This window comes from Pleurodeles waltl, chromosome 1_2, assembly GCF_031143425.1.
Source record: "Pleurodeles waltl isolate 20211129_DDA chromosome 1_2, aPleWal1.hap1.20221129, whole genome shotgun sequence".
Lineage (NCBI taxonomy): Eukaryota > Metazoa > Chordata > Amphibia > Caudata > Salamandridae > Pleurodeles > Pleurodeles waltl.
In genome coordinates, this window is record NC_090437.1 from 968,875,579 (window position 1) to 968,899,415 (window position 23,837).

A 23,837-nucleotide genomic window follows, 5' to 3' on the forward strand; every position below is an offset into this window, starting at 1 on the left:
GGTATAGTCAATTGGTACCAGTCCTCCTGACCATGATATTGACTGTGTGTGAGAATATATACAGATGTACCATTATGCCATGTAATATAAATCTACCTATATACTTAATGAATCGGTTATTTTACAACAGTGCCCTAATATTACATGGCTGTCTTAGAAATGTGTAACTACTTTCTTTATTATAATTTTTTTTTAATATGTAGTGTACTCTTCTTGGGTATGAGGTTTTACGCGTCCCTATGATGCCCGGTTCCTACATGGGATGGTAAGCCCCTTTTTTCTTTCTTTTTCTGCACCTGAGCACTCCTCCTTGGGAGTATACGCCGACTATACTCCACGCGTATTACTCCCACTGTTACTATGACACCAAAGAATGTCTGGTTGTTTAAAATTTTTTTTCCCTTTCCTTATCTGTGTTTTTGTCTCCAACACAGGGCGACTAATTATTTGACTGACTGATACGATAGATCTGCAGACTGTAAGTGACCTTCCAGCATTTATTGTCTTGTTTTTTATGGAGAAGTAATCACTATCGGTCCTGATGAAGCGCCATTGGATCTTTCTTTGACCGTGTGGGCGCGAAACATGTCGACCAAGTGTTAGGAGCAAACAATTTTTTCTCCTCTCTAGTTTTGAAGGAGTATTGGTAGCATTATTTTCCTGAATACTCCCATTTGTGTTTTTAATCTTGACCTGACCCTTATTGAAAGTATTAAAACTAAGTATGAGGTGTTCAGAGCCAATTTTATATCTCTCACTCTCCTTTTTCTCCTCTGCCAGCATGTGCTGCAGACTTTTCTTGATTTATTAAACATCTTCCTGGTTGAAGAGCCTCCATCTTATGGATGTTGGCCCGTCAGATATTGCAGTGCCAGTCTGGCGAGGAGTCAGCCCGATGATGATGCTTAGCATCCTAATGTGATGCTTGAGGGCACTCCTACAAATTCTTGATTGCACACTATCAAAGACTTCACCAAAAAGAAGAGCATCCAGTGCTTTGGAAAATCAATGCAACGCCTGCAAAATTTCCTGGATCGGCTCAGAGCCTGCTCTGTGGCTGAAAAAATCACTGCATCACCTGCCTGATCGATGCACACCTGTTTCCTCTGCTCAACGCGTTCTGGGTTTCCATGCATTGTCCCTGGGTGTCAAATTATTCCTGCATCGCAGTGAGGAACCAAGGATGAACTCCTGCAGACCGCTGCATCACCTTGCAGCATGGAATGAAAGGACGCATCGCTTTTGCTGTGCCGGAAAAATCAACTCATCGCTTTACTTTTCAATGCATCGCCTCTGTGTCATTATTTTTATGTATCTCAAGTACTGTGTGTTAAAAAGATACAACAACTGATTCTTGTGGATTAAGACTCATTTAAACCTTTCAAAAGTGATATCTTGACATGTGCATATTGGAATCTTGTTGTCTGGGTCTTAATTTATTCAAATGAATATTATCTTTTTTCCTAAACTGGTGTGGAGTACCTTTTGTGGTATGTTCACTGTGTTACTGTATGAATTATTGCACAAATACTTTACACATTGCCTTCTTAGTTCAGTCTGCCTGCTCTGTGCCAAGCTACCAGGGGTCAGAGGGTAAGCACAGGATAATTTAGGTTGTGTTGTGACTTACCCTGGCTAGGATTGTGGTCCCTACTTGGGCAGGGTGCATACCTATGCCAACTAGAGACCCAATTTCTGGCAAAAGCTTTCTTCTTCTCCAGATTGTGTAGAGAATGGATATGGAACATCCCATGTTTTATGATTATTTGAATGTTACTTTAGTAATTTTTGTATTGATCAAGGTAAGGGTTTAACATATCTATCTAAGAACTGATTTGTAAATGGTACAATGTACTTAATATTCTCCTATGCTGCCGTGATACCTAAGGGTAAAGATAACGGTCTTCTCTGTTAAATTTCACCATGAAAGTCATGACAACATAAATTATATCTTTAATAATTTACAGATAGATTTCCAACCTAGGTAGACTCAAAACACCCATCTTTGACACCCGAATATAACTGCAATGAACTGGGGGTGTTTTTCTGATTAAAGCTTTATTAAAATGCTACAATCTATAGTGAACAACCATGTCATACTATACCATTGTGATGTTGTATTATGCCAATCATTTTGTCAAATGCTATCCAGCTCGTACTGTGGCACTAAAGAAAACATCAAGAAGACTGACAGATGTTTCTCAATCACTTCTGGTCAACTATACTGTAGGATGAAAACACTGGTTCTCATACCATATGAAGACATAACAATTTCCCATTATTCTCCCTCAATCGGTAATTAAACATTTCCATGTCTCCCAACATGTGCAAGAGTACATGTGTTAACTCCAGATCTGTATATGTATCTTCATCCCTATTCCATAACTTAATGAAATAATAGAAAAGATGGAACTGTATTGCATAAAGTGCCATGGTGGTGTAGCGGGCATGAGAGCCCACCTTCTGCACCTGAGGCACTGTGGCATTACAGAAGGGTCCACAGACTCATGTGTGGCCTCTATCTTAGTACAGATTGGGCCAATCCACACATAGCACTGGTGAAGTTCAAAGTGGGACATCATTTCCTCGTTATCCTGGGGGCGTGGCAGTCAGGTCTTGCACTGACTGTGTGTCACAAAGAGGTGCCATGATGATGTGGCCCAAAAGGGGGAAACATGGTTCCATGGATCCCCACAGGTATCTCATTGTAGGCAGGTGTAGTACGTTATTGCACCCACCTGCAGAGGGCATCTCTAACCCCCTTTCAAAAACTGTCAGAGTGCACCTGCACTGTAAAAGACAAATCGGGTGCTTCAAAAAGCTGCTCTCCCTTTCAATAATGCACACTTTCAACTGCAGCATGTAAAGTGGATTCATGGAACCCCATACCTCTTGGTAATTGCATTATTTTAGACTGCACAGCTCAGAAACATAAACTGCCCATTGTTTCAGAGGTGTACTGTATGAAAACCAAGTAACAACTCAGAAACATTTTGACTTATGAATTAACTTTACAAACTGAAGGTGCATAAGAACAAATGTTATGTCAGGAGGCTAGCATTATGTATGAATCCTTGTATTCACTACTTCCAAGCAGCATCTTCAAAGATCCATATTACAATCAATTATGACAACATAAGTAAAAAGAACATTCAGTCCACAAAAGTCCCCAACCCTCCAAACTCCACCTCTTTTGTTTGCTGCTTCTGAGCACACAAGTATATCTCCAATATATTTAATATTTAGAGAACATTTTAAGGCTTTCTTTGTATAACTTATGATTGTTATGATTGAATCAGATTGAATATTCTTAAGAGCTATGTTTATCAGAATCCAATTTATGGGATCTGAGTTTGATTTAAGGAGCTCAGTCTTGATTTGATTATCTTTTTCATAATACTTTGATGGAGAAGAAAGTAGTTAACTTTTGACACATATCTGGCAGGTAAGTATCATTTCAGAAGTTGGAGCGATTTTGTTTTGGGAATACACATTTTACTTCACGCACGCGGTACGGATCAGGTTGTTGAAGATGCCCGCTGCAGCACTAGCTGATGGCTGTTTCTATTTGGCCTGCATTGTTGTGCTGAAAAAAAAAAATTACATACCTCAGAAATCTTCTTTCTTTTTTTTTTTTAAAGTTTGAAAATAGAAAGTTTATTGAAAATTCATACAATATTCAAAAGATATAAATACGTTTGATAACAAGAGAGAAAAGAAAACAATAACAGTTCAAATTCCTAAGAGACACATCATGAGAAGTATAATGCATATATTAATACTTTAAATCGCAAAATGTACATGCACATATTAAATATATCAGTAGAAAAAGTTATAAACAGAGGGGTACGCGTAATAAAAAGGAAGAAAAAAACATTTCATGGTGGTTTAGAAACCTCTTCATTTCCAGGAAAATGATTACATGAAGAGTAAGCCCAAGAGTTAAGGTAATTTGTAATAGGTAACCATAACATGTCTCTTTTAATACCCAGGGACACAGGGTAAACATAAGCTCTATCCAACCGATGGTTATAATATATACCGTACCACCAAGGCTGAAAGGATAATTGAGAGGCGTCTTTCCAAGATTTCGTAATTTGTTGAAAAGCAACAGCCAACAATAAATCCAAAATTACAATTGAGTTTTTTGGAAACTTGACCAATCGGAGGCAAGGCTGCCTAAAAATATATTTGCAAAAGTTAAGGAGATTTGAGTTTTAAAAATAATATTAATCTCATTCCAAACCTTAATCCAAAATTGAAAAGTATATGGGCACTCAAAGAGCATGTGTTTAAGATATGAAACCAGTTCACTACAAGACCAACATGCGGATGAAATGTTTAAATTCATTTTATGTAAGGATGAAGGTGTAATTAATAACCTAATATAAATTAAAAATAAAGTTTGAATTGCATTAGCTGCTCTTGAGGTCTTTCGTATCTTAATCCACACATTATTCCATAATGAGGGAGAAAGTGAAATAGCTAAATCTTCCTCCAATTGTACTTCTATTGCTGATTTAGGTCTATCTGTAGGAAGAGCTGCAATTGTTTGGTAAATACGGGAGGCTGAGGAAGAATGTAGCAACAATCTCCTAATTGGAGAAGAACGAATCAATGGTGATTGCTGAACTGAGAAAGATTGATAAGAAGTATTTATTGCATGTATTAGGACATCATATTTCTTACTAAAAGAGGATGGAAGTGAAAAAAGAAAACGTGCTTGCTCAAAAGAAAGAGGGGAATCATTGTCAAAAAATTGGTGGACCCATTTCAACCCCTTCATATGCCACAATTTCCAGTAAATGGTTTTATTATTTAACTTGATGAGTTTGTTGTACCAGATTGACGAATTCAGAAATTGGAGTCTATCTGTATCATATGAAGCAAAAATAGGTTGTAGAATTCTGCAAGTATTTTTCAAAATCGTCAGGGAAATAAATGAAGGCTTTTTTGACAGAGTTAATACTTCCGGAAACGTAAAAGGAGCAACAAAGGTTTTTTCAACCTCAACCCATAAAGGCAGAAAAGTGGAAACATCTTCGGTCAATAAACAGGAAGCCTGCTTAAGAGAAAAAGCCATATGATAAGAGCGGGGATACGGAAAATTAACTCCTCTGTGCATTTGAGGTCTCATTAATTTTTGAAGAGACATTCTGGATCTCTTATTATTCCATAAGAATTTGGTTAAAATAGAGTTTCACCTCTTGAAGTAGTTATTCAGAATATTAATTGGAATATTTGACAAATAGAAGAGAATGATTGGAAGTAACATCATCTTTAGAGAATCTAATCTTCCCCACCAGGATAGAAATAAAGGGTTCCATTTAGATATAAGAGACTCAAGGCTAGAGAATAATTGCAAGAAGTTACAAGAAATGTTATCCGAAATGAAGATTTAAACCATAAACCAAGATATTTAATTTTGTCATTATTCCAGTGAAATTCAGAAGATTTAAAGTCATCCGGAAGGCAGAATTTATTTAAGGGGTAAATTTCACATTTTTCATTATTTAACTTATACCATGAAATAGAAGTAAAATGTTCTACCTCAGAAAGAAAAGAAGGAAGTGAAGATGTCAGATTTTACATAAAAAGTAAGATATCATCAGCATAAGCTGAGAATGTTATCTGTCTCTCTCCGAACTGGAAACCATATAAATTTGAATTAGCCTTAAGTTTCAATAAAAAGTGTTCCAAGGCAAGAACAAACAGAAGTGGTAATAACGGACATCCTTGACAAACTCCTCTATGAAGTGAGACTGAGGGAGAGATGAGACCATTTAAATAGATAGCAGCTTTAGGAGAGGAATAAGAGTTATAAATTTAGTTCCAAAGCCAAACCAAGAAACCCTAAAAAAAAAATTTTTAAACAGTGACACGATTAAAAGCTTTTTCAGCATCATGAGCAATTTCTAAAAGTGAATCTTTATATGTCGCAGATTTACTTAGTATGTTAAAAAATAGGCGTGTGTTATCTGATAATAGATGTCCTTTAATAAAACCAGATTGTTCCTTACCAATTAGCTTAGGAAGAATCAATTCCATTCGAATAGCGATAATCTTAGCAAAAAGTTTATAATCTAAGTTCACTAGAGATATGGGTCTATAATTCTTACAAAACTTTGGATCCTTGTTATCTTTTGGTATAAGGACAATTAAAGCCTCCTGAAAAGATCCTCAAGAAGATTTTGTGTTAACAAAATAAGTAAAATGATAAAAAAATCTTTGAACTAATAATTTAGAAAAATGTAAATAGAATTCAATAGTAAAGCCATCAGGGCCGGGAGCTTTACCTTTTTTAATAAGATTTATTGCATTCAGAATGTCTTTCATAGGGATATCATTGTTGAGATTAGTAAACTCAGAAGAGGAAAGTATAGGTGCATTAATAGTAGATGAGTAATCCCCAATAAACTCCTGCGTGGGAACAGACTAAGGTGTATATAACTGTGTAAAAAAATGAACAAATTCATCTAAGATATCTTCGTTCTTGTGTAGTAAAAGGTGGGAATAATTATAAATAGATTCAATCCTTGTTCTATCTTTTTTAATTTTAATATAATTTGCTAAAAGTTTCCTGATTTTTTTTTGGCCCCCATAATACTCAGCACTGGATTTAAGAAGATAAGAATTAGAAATATCAGTCGAATTTTTATTAAAAGTGAATTTAGCTTGAAGTAATTCCTTAAGACAATTTTCAGACTTGGAAGAGTAATAAACATTTTCTAGCTGTTTAATATGATCCATTAAGTTAAATAACTTTTTATTAGCGTATTCCATTTTTTGGCAAAAAAAGAGATAATAAAATCCCTAGAGGCTGCTTTGAAAGTATCCCAAATAATCTGAACAGATAGCTGGGGATTATCATTTTCTACAAACAATTATGTAGCAACCTTTTTAAAAAGCTTAGTAAAATTAGCATCAAGAAGTAATGAGTTATTAAACATCCATCTATTACTTGGCTGTTTATGTGGTAAAATATCAAGATCCAAACTCACTGAAGCATGATCCGATATTAATATGGTACTAATCTCTGAATTCAAAACATGTTGCACGAGATGTTGTGATACAAGTATATAATCAATCCTCAATTGGGAGGAATGCACAGGAGAAAAAAAGAGAATTCCTGTACTGTGGGGTCACTCAATCTCCAAACATCTGTTAATGCTCTTTGTTCAAATCAAATCATGGAGGTAAACTGTGAAAATATGGTGGATAGTACAAATCTAGAGTTAGATTTATGATCAAGGAAGGGATCCATGGCCATATTATAATCTAAAAGAGTCATTAACTTATCTTATATTTCATTCCAAAAGGATTTATCAGGTTGGGTTGGAGCATAAACATTAAACATAGTTAAAGGTACTTTATTAATATTAATTGAAGCTATAACCCATCTTCCCTGCTCATCAGACTCTTGAGAAAAATCAGAAATATTCAAAGCTTTATGACAGATTATAGTAACCTCGTTTCTTTTCCCTGTATCGGGAGAGGCAAAAACATGACCCACCCATTGTCTTTTAAGTTTGGCCACCTCAGCACTTGTTATATGAGCCTCTTGTAACAGGGCAGTATCAGCTTTCAAATTTAAAATATGAGTTAAAACTCTTTGACGTTTTATTGGGGATCTCAAACCTTTAACATTCCATGAAAGAAATCTAATTGTCATTTAATATAGAAAATAAGTAATATGATCATGAAAGTAATGCATAAAGACCATCTATTAGTATGCAGAAATAGAGCCAAAGGAAATATTTAGTGTAGGAAAAGTGAATAATAGAAGTATAAACAAGTGAGCAAAGAGAAGAGAGAAGAGAAGAAAGAAAATGAAGAGAAAATAAAATTAAAAAAGACGAAGATAATGTAATATAGAAGAAAACATTAATACTACATAAAAAACAATGAACGGATAGTAAAAACATACCTATGAAACAAAAACAGAGTGAGGGTGGTGAAACCAGAAAGGGAGGATGATGTAACCCTCACTCCATAACCGCAGACACAGAAGGGAAGGGAGATCCGACCACACAGGTTGCAACCAGAAAAGACAGGGACACTGAATGTAAAAAAGATCTAAAAAGAGAGAAAACAGAGGAAACAGTTAAATCTACTAAATAATTGAACACTGTTAAGATTACATTGAACCAACAAAGGGCACATACCTTAAATATGTGCAAGATAAAAGGGAAAAAACAAAAAACAAATAATTTAATCATCAATTCTCTGATAATTTGGAAGTGTCTATTGTTTCACCTCTACAAGAGTCAATAAACTGTTGAAGTAATACTGGGTCCTCATATGCTGTAGTCTTATTGTTGTATGTCACCTTGAACAAGCACGGATGAAATAGACCATATCGGGCATTAAGCGACTTCAATGCCGGATGCATTTCTAGAAATTTCTTCCATTTATCTGCCGTCGACTTAGCATAATCTTGAGCAAAAAAGAGATTTGACCCTGACCACGTGATCCGACCCTTAGCTCTTGCTGCTCTGAGAACATTCAGCCAGTCTGTATACTCCAAAAAATACAGTATTATTCTTCTTGGTTTCCTTGACGTCTAAGCCAAATGTGAAGGGTGACCAAGCCTATGTGCTCATTGTATATTCATAACAGGAGAAATAGGCAAGTCCAGAATCTTGGGCAAAAATGCCTGAAAGAAAGATAAAGGGTCTGAGCCTTCAATTCCTTCAGGAAGACCATAAGCGCATAAATTATTCCTGCGATTCCGATTTTCTAAATCCTCTGCATGCTTTTTCAGCATAGCAACTTCAGATTGTAAAGATTGTATCTCTGTCACTGTATCCTCTAGCACTTCCACTCTTCGTTCCACACAAGAGACTGTTCTCCACATGAGACCATTTATCATTCAATATTTGTAATTTGTTATTGGTATCCTCCATATAAGGTTTGAGCGCTGTTATTTCCACAAGAAGTAATTCCATAGATAAAGTATCTGCCACCTTAATAGGGGATGGAGGATCCTTTTTAGCTCTTTTATTTGTGGATGTCAAGACCGTTACAGGAAGCTTAGACAAAACTTTATGCGCAAGAGCATGAGGAGAAACAGGTGTTGAAGGTGTAACATTGAGAAAAGTAGCTCCTGTAGTCTCCATATTTGATAAAGGAGCAAAGGAGTTTGATCAGGGAATATTTTCAGGATTCTTATTACACTGTACTTTGTTGTTTGTCAACTGAAGGTTCCTGGATCTGCCCATAAGCAAAAATTATATAATTCTGCACAAAATGTCATAATGTATATACCTTATAAAGTGAAGTTTTACCTCAGGTAGGAGAGTAGAATGAAAAAACAAGGTAAATCTGGACACAATTGCTCCAAAAGGTAAGGCATAATGAGCAGAAAGCATAAAAGCCTACATCTGTAGGTCAAAAAATGCAAAAAAGAGTCTTTCAGGCATCAAAGCATATTCCAAAATGAGAAATGTGAGGTAAAATAAAAAATAAAATGGCGGCTGCAATGAAAATTCACACATGACTGCCATAAAATCATCAGAGAGAATGTAAAAGTACCTCTGTAGTCCTTTAAAGGGAAGTGTTCCATTCCAGGCATGTTCCCCCCAAGCGCACCTATCTGCAGGAACACAAAAAATTTCTAAATTAAGTTGCCGGCTCGCCCGACTCCCTCTGGGGTCGTGGAGCTCAGTCGAAGGCGGCCATCCCCGAACGGCGTCAAGCCGCGTCGCCCCCCACCTCGGAAATCTTCTGAAAGACGAGATCTTCTTCCAAGGAAGCGAGGTTGAAACAGGAAGTAGATAGCTAGGTCATCAACCTCATTGTTCGTTTTGGGTCTTTTTGGAGGCAGAACAGAACGATTGACCAGTTCCCTGACAGACTCTCTTCTGAGGGTTATCGGATTGCATTTCTGATCAGCTAAGTGGTTTACAAAGACATTTAGAAGGTATAAAGATATTCTTAGTTAGATTCGTCAATCTCATTAAGTCAGAGGCAAACACATACAATAATATACAGGATATACAGGAGAAAAGAGTGAGACACATTATTAGAAAAGAACTAAGAGAGGGTGTGAGAGACACAATAAGTAATATTTTTAAAAACACATACTTCAGATGCATAAAAACAAATTCTTTGCTATGTGCTGAACCAGTGGAGCCCAAAATGCTATAGGCCCATGTTGTAAAAAACGCTTTCAGGAAGTCCTGGGTCAAAAATGAAATAATGAATCCTGGGATGGAAGCATTGCAATTGCTTTATAGTACAAAGGAGCTACATAGTTTCTAAAACCCTACAGGCCAATATGATTATTTAACATTAACTATACCATCCTAAAGAAAATATGGGATGCAATACTGAAAAGAACATATCACGGGCCAGAGTGAATCTAAGGAAAAGCTTTGAACCATGTACCCCATGTTTACTTTTCTTTACATTACGTTGATTTTACACAAAGTACCTGGTTTGTGTAAAAAATAAAGCTGCACAGGCGAGCGTGCATCCGAAAAGTCAGCGATGCATTGATTCCTTACTCGCAAGTGAGGCAGTGCATTGTTTCTTCTCTGGTCAGGTAGGCGATGCATCATTTTTCTCCCTCGCAAGAGAGCAATGCATCGATTTCTGGAGCGGGCACCTCGGGTCCGTGCAGGTTCACGGTGACTTTGATGCCCAGCTATGATGCATGTGAAATCCAGTCGTGCAGTGTTGGAAAACTGCACTGTGTGGTGTTGCATTGTTATCATCAGCCGCAAGCAGGTGTTGCGTCGTTTCTGTAGCCGCAATGCATCGATCTCCCAGCCGCGATGCAGGTGGAGCGTCAATATCAACCGCAAAGTGGGTAGTACGTTGTTTATCAGCTGCATTTCCAGATGGTGCTTCGAAAATTTCCCCGCATGGTGTTCTGTGTGTGGATTTCAGTCCTTCTTCTGCCAACTTCACCTTTCAAGGGCTCAGGGACTGGATTGGGCACCACTTGTCAGGGCAGGAGTCTCAGCAGAGAGCCCAGGTGCTGGCAGAGAAAGTCTTTGAGACTTCAAAATAGGAGGCAAGTTCAGTTCAAGCCCTTGGAGATTCTTCTCAAGCAGGAATACACAACAAAGTCCAGTCTTTGTCCCCTTTCACAGGCAGAAGCAGCAACTGCCGGATACCCCAACAAAGCACAGTCACAGGCAGGGGCAGCTCTTTTCCCCAGGCCAGGCCCCAGACACATCAAGGGATTGGAAACTGCATTATGTGAGGAAAGGCACAGCCCATTCATGTGTAAGTGACCAGTCCTCCCTCCACTCTGACATCTCATCAGTATATGCAGGCTACACCCCAGCTCTCTTTGTGTCACTGTCTAGAGGAGATTCACAAACAGCACAACTGCCAGTCTGACCCAGTCAGGGAATCCAAAAACAGGCAGTCACAGAAAGGTTAACGCAAGAAAATGCCTACTTTCTAAAAGTGGCATTTTCAAACTAACAATCTAAAAACCAACTTCGCTAAAAGATTTATTTTTAAATTGTGAGTTCAGAGACCCCCAAATACCATATTTCCATCTGCTCTCAAAGGGAGTCTACACTTTAAGAATATTTAAAGGCATCCCCCATGTTAACCTATGAGAGAGATAGGCCTTGCACAGTGAAAACCGAATTTGGCAGTATTTCACTGTTAGGACATGTAAAACAAATCAGTACATGCCCCACCTTTAACATACACTGCACCCTGCCCATGGGGCTACCTAGAGCCTACCTTAGGGGTGCCATACATGTATAAAAAGGGATAGTTCGGACCTGGCAAGTGGATACACTTGCCAAGTCGAATTGGCAGTTTAAAACTGCACACACAAGCACTGCAGTAGCAGGTCTGAGCTATGTTTACAGGGCTACTCATGTGGGTGGCAAAATCAGTGCTACAGGCCCACTAGTAGCATTTGATTTACAGGCCCTGGGCACCACTAGTGCACTTTAGGGACTTACTAGTAAATCAAATATGCCAATCATGGAAAAGGCAATTAAACATACAATTTTACATAGGGAGCACTTACACTTTAGCACTAGTCAGCAGTGATAAAGTGCCCAGAGTAATAAAAACAGCAAAAACAGAGTCCAGCACACAGCAACATCCTGAGAAACAGAGGCAAAAAATTAGGGGAGGTCACGTCAAGGGTGACAGGTATAACATTGATGCTCTGGTGGTGCAATGCCCTGCTCCCTTTACAAGGTGGCGTTAAGCCACTTTTTGTGGCTTAACGTCACCTTGTAAATAAGGCCCCTTCACACACAACACTTTGTGTGGGAGGGGCTTGCAATGGGTGTTGCTGTGGGTGTTCCACAGCAACACCCATTGCAGTTTGATGCTGCTTCAGATTGACGAGTTTTCTTAAACCTGACGCAGCACCAAAACCTAACGCCACCAAAGGGTGGCGTTAGCAAGGCACAACAAGTTGGAATATTTTTATTCCTCCTTGTTTTTGCTTTTTCTATGTGTGCTGCATTCTACAGCATGCATATAAAGAGCAAAATTCCAGAAATGATTGTTTATGTGCGGGAAGGTGACCCTTCCTGCACATAAAAAATCATTTCAAAATGACGCTTTAGCACTTCTGTGTGTGCTGCATACTGCAGCACACACAAAAGTGCCAAATCCCCATTAGTGATTGTTCATGTGCAGGAAGGGACACCTTCCTGCAGATAAACAATCAAACCCCTCAACGCAGACATCCTTGCACAATAGTGGAAGGATGCGTGCGTTGGCGCTAGGCAGCTCAATTTAGCACCAGCATAGGGGGAAACGCAGGGTTGCACCGCATTCTAGTGAATAAGGCGCATCCCTGCATTTCTAAAGTGACGTAGCGTGGCACTGTCAATTTTGGCACAGCACCACACTTACTTTTTAGTAAATCTGGCCCTAAAAACCTTGTGCTACACCTCAATACAGAATGCGTATCATATGGATGCTCACAAGAAGCAATCCTAAAAACAAATGTGTTGAAAAAAATACACATCACTGTGCTTATACTTTTTATTGGTATGCACCAGAATATTGGCCCCGAAATAACTTTTGACTGTAATGCTAAGGCAAGGAAATTGTCAGTAACAAAATAATGTTGGATAGAATATCGAGGGTTAGTATATCTTTTTATGTTTGCAAATAATATGGATCATTATTTTAAATGTATCTCATATTGTTTATGCATTACATTGTTTGATTGCTATTGTTAGTAAATATCATATATAAAAATATGGTAAATTATTGATATTAAGGTTTATACTTTTGTATTGTTAATTGTTTTAGGGTGTTAGGCTTAGTAGAAGATTGGATGTGCATTGTTTAATTAACAAATATTATTTTACCTATAAATTATGTTTTTAATATGTTTCTTTGAGTTGTGGGGTTTATTGTGGGATTGGGTAGGTAGTACCTTACTTTAATGGTAAAATCATCAACATAAATGTATATGTTTACATCATTGTAATATTTTAAATTATTATTCCCCTTTTTAGTGATTTAAAAAGAATGTAAAAAAATGAGGTTTATTTAATTTTGTTTTGTAAACTGTAAAAAAGTAAGAAAACAGCTTTGCAGGTTTTTGGGTGGGTAGAACATTATTATCAGAAGATTAATTTCCATATGTGTTGGGGGTGGGGTTGGTAATATTAAATTTATCATGTATTAGTAATGTTGTTGTGTCAATTTTTACTAAAAACTTAATTTGGAACCAACGTCTATTTTATAAAATGTATATTTTTAAAATGAATTCTTAACTTATTTTCTAAAACAACTTGTTTGTACTACATAGCAATAACAATGGAGATCTAATATATCTAATTATATTTATATATAACATGTATTACTTTTGTATAATCATTTTCACATTTGAAAGTAGAATAATTAATCAGAAATCGCCCTCTCCTAATATGAGTATTTTCCCCATTGTTACTTATACAGGAGTTAGAATAGTAATGTTTCCCACCAAACATGCACACTTCTCAAATGACTGTGTGTCTCAATTTAGAATAGTAGAATAAGACCTCCCACATATAGACAATTTATTGAATGTTTGCGGGACTGCATTTACAATAGTAAATCTGCCTCCTCCCAACAAAAATACATGCACTTTCCGCTATGTTGGCAGAACTGGAGTTAGAATATAGAACATATACCCCAACAAAATAAATGTGCTTTCCTCAATGTTAGTATTACCTGGGTTTGAATAGTAAAGCCCCCCCGCCCCTGCAGAAACAGAATCCTTTCCCATATGTTAGTATGACTGGAGTTAAAGAGTAAATCTGACGTTCCCTAAGTATATTCCTTTTCCCAGAGTTAGTGGGAGTGAGTTAGCATAGGAAATCTTACCTGCCTTGCCACTCCAGCCTAAATATGTAAACTTTCCCTAATGATATGACTGAAGTCAAATAGTCGACTCCCACAAATAGAAGCAATTTCTCCAATAGTTATTGTACTGGAGTTAGAAAAATAAATCTGGCCTCCTCCCAAATTATTTGCACTATTCTCAGTATTAGTATCACTTGAGCGAGAATAGTAGAGATGACACTTAAATATAAGCATTTTCCCCATCTCGTCAATATGAGCAGGACTGGATGTAGGAAAGTAAAGCTCACCCACTCCCAAATTCAAAGCAGTTTCCCCATTATTAGTAGCACTGCAGTTAGAATAGTAAATGTGTCCCCTGCCAAAATAATGCACTTTCCCCAACATTAGTAGTACTCTAATTAGAATAGTATGAATGTATGCACTTTCCCCTATGTTAGAAAGACTAGAGTCACAATAGATCCCCAATGTTAATCGTGTTGGAGGAAAAATAGTAAGGGCCTCATAACAAGTGTGGCGGTCCGAGGGGCACTTGGGTTGGCGGTCAGACCGAAGCACACCGGGCGGCCTGACTGCCTAATCACGACCCTGGCGGGTGGGCCAGCCAGGGACCATCATCCCACTGGGAACATTGTTCCTTATGGTCTGATGGCAGTTGTGGTTGTAGTCAGCCAGGGTGGCGCTGAACTCAGCACCGCCTGGCTGATTACTACCTTGTTTTCCACCACCCTTTTAATTACAGTTTCCCCACCATGAAAAGGCTCGCGGAGAACAAGACCTAGAGGGCACGATTACGACCATTACCTGCCTATACACTGCGGATCCCTCCCCTGGGCTGCTGTTGCCTCGAAGAGGCCAGAATGGACCTCAACACCCTTTACACCTTCAAAGGCTAAAGGGACGCCATTACGAACAAGGAGAAAAGGCAGGTCGCCCCTTGGCAGCACAACTGTGACAACAGGAAATGGCAATAGCCATATCAGCCATAAAATCCTCAGGCAGCATTATCCTCACCAGCCCCAAGATATAGTCTGTGAATTCTCAGACTTCTACTGGACTCTTTACTCCCCGGAGATGGTAGAAGATCCCGCCCGACTCACTGCTTTCCTGATCGCATACCCATACCCAGACTCAATGATGATGGCAAGAGCTTATTAGAGGGTGAAATTAGTGAAGAGAGGATTGCCAGGGGAAGACGGATTCCCTGCAGAATTCTATAAATCGGCAGGCAAGGATATGGTTAACTCCCTGTAGAAGGCCTTTCGGGAAACAGCATGCAATGGCTCCATAGGCTCCATTTCCAACAAGGTAACAATAGCAGTCCTCCCTAAACAGGTAAAAGATCCTCTGCTCTGTGGGAACTATAGACCCATCTCTCTAGTAAACGGAGATATCAAGATCCTGGTAGAGGTCCTAGAGGTCTACTTGCGGAAAGTGATCCTGACCCTCATACACCATTCACAGGTGGGATTTGTACCCGATTGATCATCCAGAAATCATCTCTGTACCTATCTGCACACCATGTGGTAAGCCAGAGATCTGCTGGATGAAGCCCTTCCTCTACCCTTGAATGCCACCTAGGCATTTGAAAGGATGGAATGTTGGTATCACTTTGCAATCCTGCAATGCTTCATAGCCAAAGTCCTCTGGCTTTATGACTCACCCACAGAGGAGGTGAACTGCAGAGGCTTCCTGTCAGAGCCGTTCCCTATTAGGCGTGGGACTCGACAAGGCTGTCCGCTGTCCCCACTGCTGTTTCTCCTGGCCGTGTAGCCACTGGTGGCCTGTACCCGAATGCCACGCTGATATTGGGATTCCCCATACCAGGGAGAAAGTCCACAATCTATCTTTATGCAGATTACGTCCTATTTACCCTCCCTGACTTCCCACGGTCACTCCCAACTGTACAAGACATCCTCACCAATTTTGCAGCATTTTCAGGTTATAAGGTAAACTGGGACAAGAGCAAGGCGCTACCCCTTTCCTGTGTGACCATGTGTACGGCTATAGCAGACCTTCCCATCAGATGGATGCTGTCTCGCCTCAAATACCTGGGTATTTATGTTAACAGAGACCTGGACCACATGCTTGCAGACAATCTGGACCCCTTGCTAACAGGTAAAAAGCAGGATTTTGAAAAATGGTCACTGGTGGGCCTCTCCCTATGGGGGAGTGTGCAGGCAGTTTGCATGGTTACACTCCCACAGTATACATATGTCCTTGGCATGCTGCCTCTGTTGGACCCCCTCTATGTGATCCGCTCTGTCAATAAGATTATCCGATCCTTCATCTGAGGATTCTCCAGGCCCCATCTAGCTAGTGCCAAACTGATGGTCCATTGCTACTGTGGCGGCTTAGGCCTTCCTTCCGTAGAAAACTATGCACTATCCCTACACCTCTCCCAACTCACCTACATGCTCCCTACGCTATTGGTTCTAGCGGAACAAACGCTATTACAATGCCCTCAGGGACTGAACGCAATCTGCAGAGACGGGGGCTCCATGCTACGGCCTGCCAACCCAGTGGTTCATGCAATGGTGAAATTCTGGCAACAAATTCATCGCCTGTTTAGAGTGGACCCCCACTTCCATGAGCTCACACTGCTATGGGACAATACCAGTGTGTGGATCGGTGGTGAGATGCTCAATTGGGAAAGCTGACATGCAGTGGGTATCACTCATCTGGACTCCAAAAAGGGAGAGAGAGGGCACTCCCCATAACCTATCCACCCAAGGGGACAGGGCACAGTATCACAGTAATTAAAAGAAATAACCCCCTGGGGGAATTATCACGCTATCCACCACTCAATTCTCTCCTCATACAATCATTCACTCAAATGATCAATTTTAATAAAGGAATATCAGCATTTCATATTTAATAAATAATCCCATACACAATAAAAAAACATTAATAACAGACAATTATAGAAAAGCAAACAGGACCTACAGTTGACCTCTGTACAATCTTTGGCCTTACAAAATTGGGAGACTACACACAAGACACCCTCCCTGGTCTAGTGTCTTTTTGCTGTGCCAAATCAGGTATATAGTGGCCAATGGAGTAATGCAACCAATATCTCATCTATTCTTGGCCAGTTCCAATGTGTCCAGCAATTCAACTGTGTTTCAGTGTTTTTTTACAGTCCTTTTTACTACCTTCCTCAGGACGATTTTAGATTCTCCCAATCCATATTCATTCCTTATCTGCATTCATGGTGGATTATACTAATATCAAAATTCAATGATAGTCACCAAATCGTATCCTTATCCAGAGGGTATTTCTTACTTGTCTATTTTCCCAAGGCAAATCACCTCATATATTCCATTCTTTCAGCACATTCATAAAATTATTTTAAAATGAGTACTGGGATTATTTATTAAATATGAAATTTTGATATCCCTTCATTAAGATTGATCATTTGAGTGAATTAATGTATGAGAAGAGAATTGAGTGGTGGATAGCGTGATAATTCCCCCAGGGGGTTATTTCTTTTAATTACTATCACTCATCTGTGCCAGACCATGGCCGACAGTACCCCTAAGCTCTTGGGGATGCTCAGTGTTGAGTTCAGCCTCCCCTCACAGCAGGCCTGGAGGAATCTACAACTCCAACACTGTCTTGCTCATAGTATGGGATCGCACTCAAGGACCCTGCAACTTTTTTCTGTTATTTCATATCTTAGGGCGTGGGGCCACTTCCGCGGTGTGATGTCTGGCCTGAACAACCTCCTGGTCTGTCAACTCTTTTCTCTGACACTTTTAGACAACCTTTGCACCTCCTGGCAAATTGAACTACAGATTGAATACGAAATGGAGGACTGGGCAGATCTTCTAGAGGGCCACGACTGTGGAGCGAGTTAGGCCCGGATGAAATTCTGCCTCTTTGAAATGCTCCATGATTGGTATTGGACACCTGTGAAACTTAGGGTCTCCTACCCCATGCGACCTGTGGGCGTTGCTCCCATGCCCATTGCAATCTCTTGCACATTATATGCGACTGCCCCTCCATTCAGCCCTACTGGGGTGCAGTGGGAAGAATGTTGCGAGAGACCCTACCTCTTCTGAATCCACTCTCCTCCCTTGATCTTCTTACATGATACTGTGGGATCCCGGGACCTAACTCATCCACAGACCCGCCTCCTACACATATTGCTCACCATGGCCAAGCTATGCATACTCCGTCATTGGTGCTCCCCCAACCCACCTTCTCATGATGAATGGCTCACTGCAATGTAGCAGACAGCCTACAACCTACAAGATAAAATTTAAACTTTTCTTCAAACTGTCAGGGGGTAACAGGCGCCTACCTGGCCGATCGGGATTTTGTAGTCCTTAGGGACTACATATCCCATGACGCTTCGCGCGGGAAGACCGCATAACTCCGGCACTTCCCGGAAGCGGTTGCGCGTTATTCTTTCCGCATTCCCCGTCGGAGGCACAACGAGGGCAGGGTGGACGGCGTTCCCATGGGGGAAGTCACCACGTCCACAACGACGAACTGAAGGCATCCGGAACCCTCACGGAGATCAGCATTTCAAGGCAGCTGGAGATACGAGCTGCCTCCCTTCGAGAATTGGAACCGGTGGTAAGAGGCAAGCCGGTTTCTTGCCAGAGGCTTTCGCCTTCCGGTATGGTTTTGGATCTAGTGATCCGACATTTGGTGTACTTCCGAGATGGTGCACAAAAATTAGAGATCCTCGTGAAACATGAATGGTGGTAGTTCAGGACAGAACCTTGGTGGTAGTTCAGGACAGAACCTTTGTTTTCTTCGTGGCAACTCAGGATCAAGACGTACTGTTTGCAGAAGTCAAACAGCCGGGAACATTTGTCCGTTTATCTTATTCTATGAATTAGGAAGGGGTGACTTCTTCAAGTGCGTGACATTACTTAGAGGCTCAATGTTTTAATTGAATCCAAAGAAGAAGTGCGGGACAAGTTCTTTTCCTTATTATATATTTTTTTTTTCTCTTTTTTGTTGCAACCTAGCTACAGGATTAATTTGCATAAACATCGGGTTTTGAAAAACCCTTAAGTGACTAGTGGTGTTCGTAGTCGGCCTGGGCATCCATCGATGATTTAGGTGGAGAATAGACAGGCGTTGGACTAGTTCTGCCCACCTGAGTTATGGGCAGGGACGGTCGTGGGTATTTTAGTGAGACTTTATGAGAATAGATAGGCAATGTGATAATTAACACTGTGTATTTTTTCTTTACAGTTATCCCGTCCCTGCTGTTCCTTCCCCTTCCTTCCCTCACCTGATGACTCCAATACACCGTGGTTTTTATCGGTGACTTGGTGGTGTCGGGAGGTGGACCTTATTTGCATCACACCGAGTCTGAGGAGTACCTACAACGTGACAGAATAACGCGCCCACGAATAATACTCCTCCCGCTCGGTGTAATGCAAAATGGCATCTATGGATGACGTATTACAGGCGTTGGTGGTGGTGCAACAAGAGTTAGCTAATTCTAGGGCCGAGACGGCGACCCTAAGGGAAAAAGTAGAAAGGCTTACTAGGAATCCCTTCGATGCCTCAACATCTACACCGCAGATAACCGTGAACGTCTCCCCTCCAATCCCTTTGGCCAGTCCGGAACGGTTTTCAGGGGACCCCAGGAGAGTTCAGGCCTTTTTAACCCAGTTGTCTCTTCAATTCTCTTGTAAGCCTGCGTCTTTTCCCTCTAACCTTTCCCGGGTAATGTTCGCTATTTCTTATCTCTCGGGAGACGCAGCTAACTGGGCAGTGCCGTTAGTCAGAAACGATGACCCCTTATTAGCGGATTGGAATGCCTTTCGGGCGGCCTTCGAGAGGGTGTTTGATCATAGAACAACCACCTTTAGCGCTGATAGGGAATTATTGGAGCTGAGACAGGGGAGATCTGACCTGGTCACTTATCTTACGACCTTCAATAGACTGGTGGCGGAATCAGGGTGGCCAGAGGAGAAGCGAATGTCTCTCTATTTTCAAGGCTTACGAGACGACATGAAAGACATACTAGCTCAAATAGATCCGCAGCCTTCCACTTGTACGGATCTTGTGAATCTTACTCTAAGATTGAATCACAGAATAGCAGAACGAAGAGTTGAGCGTAGAGCAGGTGATCGGCGACCTGTCATTCCAGAAAAGGAGGGGCAACCAGTTCCTAATCCCAATGATTTGAGTGGGGAACCTATGGAAGTGGGAGCCGTTAGGGCACCCCTGTCAAAGACCGAGAAGGAGACCAGGAGGGTACAGGGGTTGTGCATGTACTGTGGCAGGAAGGGTCATTATGTGAGAGAGTGTCCCCAAAAACCAAAAAAAAGGTTATCCTACTTCCCCACTCAAAAGGCAGCGGTTACTTCAGGGAAGACTTCAGAGAAAGAGGATTTGTCTCGTATAGATTTTCAACCGGGGTTACGGTTAACTTCTTTAACCCTTGCTCCACAAGAGGAAAAGGCGTCACATCTCTTGTTAGCAGTAGAGTTGGGGTCCCGAGATCGAAACTATCCAGTAAGGGCAATGATAGACTCCGGAGCCACGGGAAATTTCATAGATGCAGGTTTGGTTAAGAGACTGGGACTTCCTAGCATTCCCAGGAAGGAACCCGAAATAGTACTGGCAGTTGATGGTACACCACTGAAATCTGGACCCCTTACAGAACAAACTGAGGACGTTGAATTGGTTTTTAAAGGGGTATCTCCTGCCCATAAAGAAAGGATCAGGCTAGATATAATAGAGGCTCCTCAGTATGAAATAATTTTGGGGATGCCTTGGTTAAGAATACACAATCCTGTTATCAATTGGCAAACCAAGACGGTTAGTTTTCAGTCCTTGAGGTGTGAGAGCGTCTGTTTCTTGTGCGACAATCCCCCCACGTTAGCATTGGCTCAAGGGCTACAGTTGGCCACAGTGGTGGAGAAAGCAGTGATATTACCCTCTGTGTATGCCGAGTTCAAGGATTTGTTTGACGAAGGTCAGGCTGAGACGTTGCCACCCCATCGTATATATGACTGCAAGATAGATCTGATTCCTGGAGCACTCCTTCCTTCTTGTAGGGTATATGCTCTATCCAACCCAGAAACCAAGCATTTGAGAAATTATTTGGACCACTTCCTGGAAATCGGGTTCATTAGACCCTCTTGTTCTCCGGCAGCCTCCCCACTCTTTTTCATAGCTAAGGCTAATAAAGAGTTGAGAACCTGCATCGATTATCGAATGTTGAACAAGAACACGATAAGGAATAGATACCCTCTTCCCCTCATTCCTGTGCTATTGGAACAGGTGAAAGAGGCAGTAATATATACAAGGTTGGACCTGAAGGGAGCTTACCATCTGGTCAGAATCCGCGAAGGGGATGAGTGGAAGACAGCGTTCAAAACTCGCTATGGCCTGTTTGAGTACTTGGTAATGCCGTTCGGGTTGTGTAACGCCCCGGCGGCTTTCCAGTATTTTCTGAACGATGTTCTCAAAGAATACATAGACCATTTCGTGATCGTTTATATAGATGACATTCTGGTGTATTCTACATCCTTGGAGCGCCACCTTGAACATGTTTCCTTAGTACTTCAAGCATTGCGACATCACAGTCTTTATTGCAAACTGAGCAAATGCGAGTTCCATGTCCAGAAGGTTGAGTTCTTGGGAGTGGATTTAAGCCCTGAAGGGTTCGGCATGTCGACAAGAAAAATACAGGCCGTTCAAGGGTGGCCAGTACCCACTAGTGTGAGAGACGTGCAGTGCTTCCTTGGGTTCTCCAATTATTACAGGAGATTCATTTGTCGTTTTTCCCACATTGTGTCACCTATAACAAGGTTGCTAAGAAAGGGTGTGTCTTTTGTTTGGTCAGAGGAGGCAGAGAAGGCCTTTTGCTTTTTAAAACAGGCCTTTTGCTCAGCACCTATACTTCAACATCCACAGCCAGACGTACCTTTTATAGTCGAAGCAGATGCCTCGGACATAGCGATTGGGGCTGTGTTATCCCAAAGAAACAAAACCACCGGACAGCTTCATCCTGTTGCATTTCTATCTAGGAAGCTATCCGCTGCGGAACTCAACTATACGGTAGCAGAAAAGGAACTGCTAGCCATAAAAAAGGCTTTTCAGGAATGGCGACACTATCTGTGGGGGGCCCAACACCCGGTCACGGTATATACTGATCACCGAAACCTTCAGTATATGAAGGAGGCTAGGCAGCTTAACCAGCGACAAATGAGGTGGATGCTGTTTTTTTCAGAATATGAGTTTGTAGTCACTTTCCGTCCTGGGGTTGATAATCGCAAGGCAGATTCACTGTCTCGACAAGAGGATGTGAAAGAAATCGCTTCAAGACCTGATGAAGCAATCATCCAACCTGAAAGAGTGATTTGTGCCCTTCATGTCTCCCATTTCCTAGAAAAGGTTTCGAAGCATAAGTCTGCTGCTCAATGGAAGAAATGGGCCGAAGTAAGTCAGGACCGTACCCTTAAGCATGGAATACCGTTGCAAGGTAATCGTTTATATTTACCAACACATGAACTCCGAGTACAAGCCCTCAAGTGGTGTCATGATGCAGTAACGGCTGGTCATCCAGGATACACCAAAACCGCGCAAATAGTTCAACGACATTTCCGGTGGGAAGGTTGGGCTAAAGACGTTGCGACATGGGTGGCTCGGTGTGAGATATGTGCTCGAGCCAAGGGAGAAAACGCAAAAAGCCAGGGCAAGTTGATGCCTTTGCCCACTCCGGAGAAACCCTGGCAAACCATCAGCGTGGATTTTGTGGTGGGATTACCAATGGATCAGGGGTACAACGCTATCATGGTGGTAATCGATAGTCTTACCAAGATGGGTCACTTTCTCCCTTGCAGAAACCTACCTACAGCAAGCCAAACCGCCCATCTAATTCTGTCGCAAGTGGTGCGGTTACATGGCCTACCAAGAACCATTATTTCGGACAGAGGCCCCCAGTTCGTCGCTAGGTTTTGGCGCATGTGGTGCAAGGTTCTGCGCATTGAATCCGCCCTATCCACCAGTTTCCACCCACAAACCGATGGCCAGACGGAGCGCCTCAACCAAACCCTGAAGAAATATCTGAGATGCTATGCAAAGGACGCCCAGGAATCTTGGGTAGCGTTGCTGTGGCTGGCCGAACTATCATACAACAATGCTTGGCATAGCTCGATAAAGGAGTCTCCTTTCCGTGCTAACACGGGATTCCACGCGGAGATGTTACCTTTAATCATACCTCGGAATGTCACGGATCAACCTACGGTCCATGCTATGATTAAGAACCTCCAATCCATGCACAAAAAGATACGATTCAATCTGGAGAAGGCCAAGGAACAGTATAAGAAATGGGGTGATGAGCACCGGCGTGAGGCGCCGGTGTATCAACCAGGGGATCGAGTGTGGCTTTCCACCAAGTATATACGCTTCAAGATACGTAGCGTCTTTCATCCTCGTTACATTGGTCCCTATGTGGTATCACGCCAGGTAAACCCTGTGGCTTACCGTCTTAACTTACCTGCTTCCTTAAGGATCCATCCGGTGTTTCACTGCAGCCTTTTGAAACCAGCTCTTTCAACGGC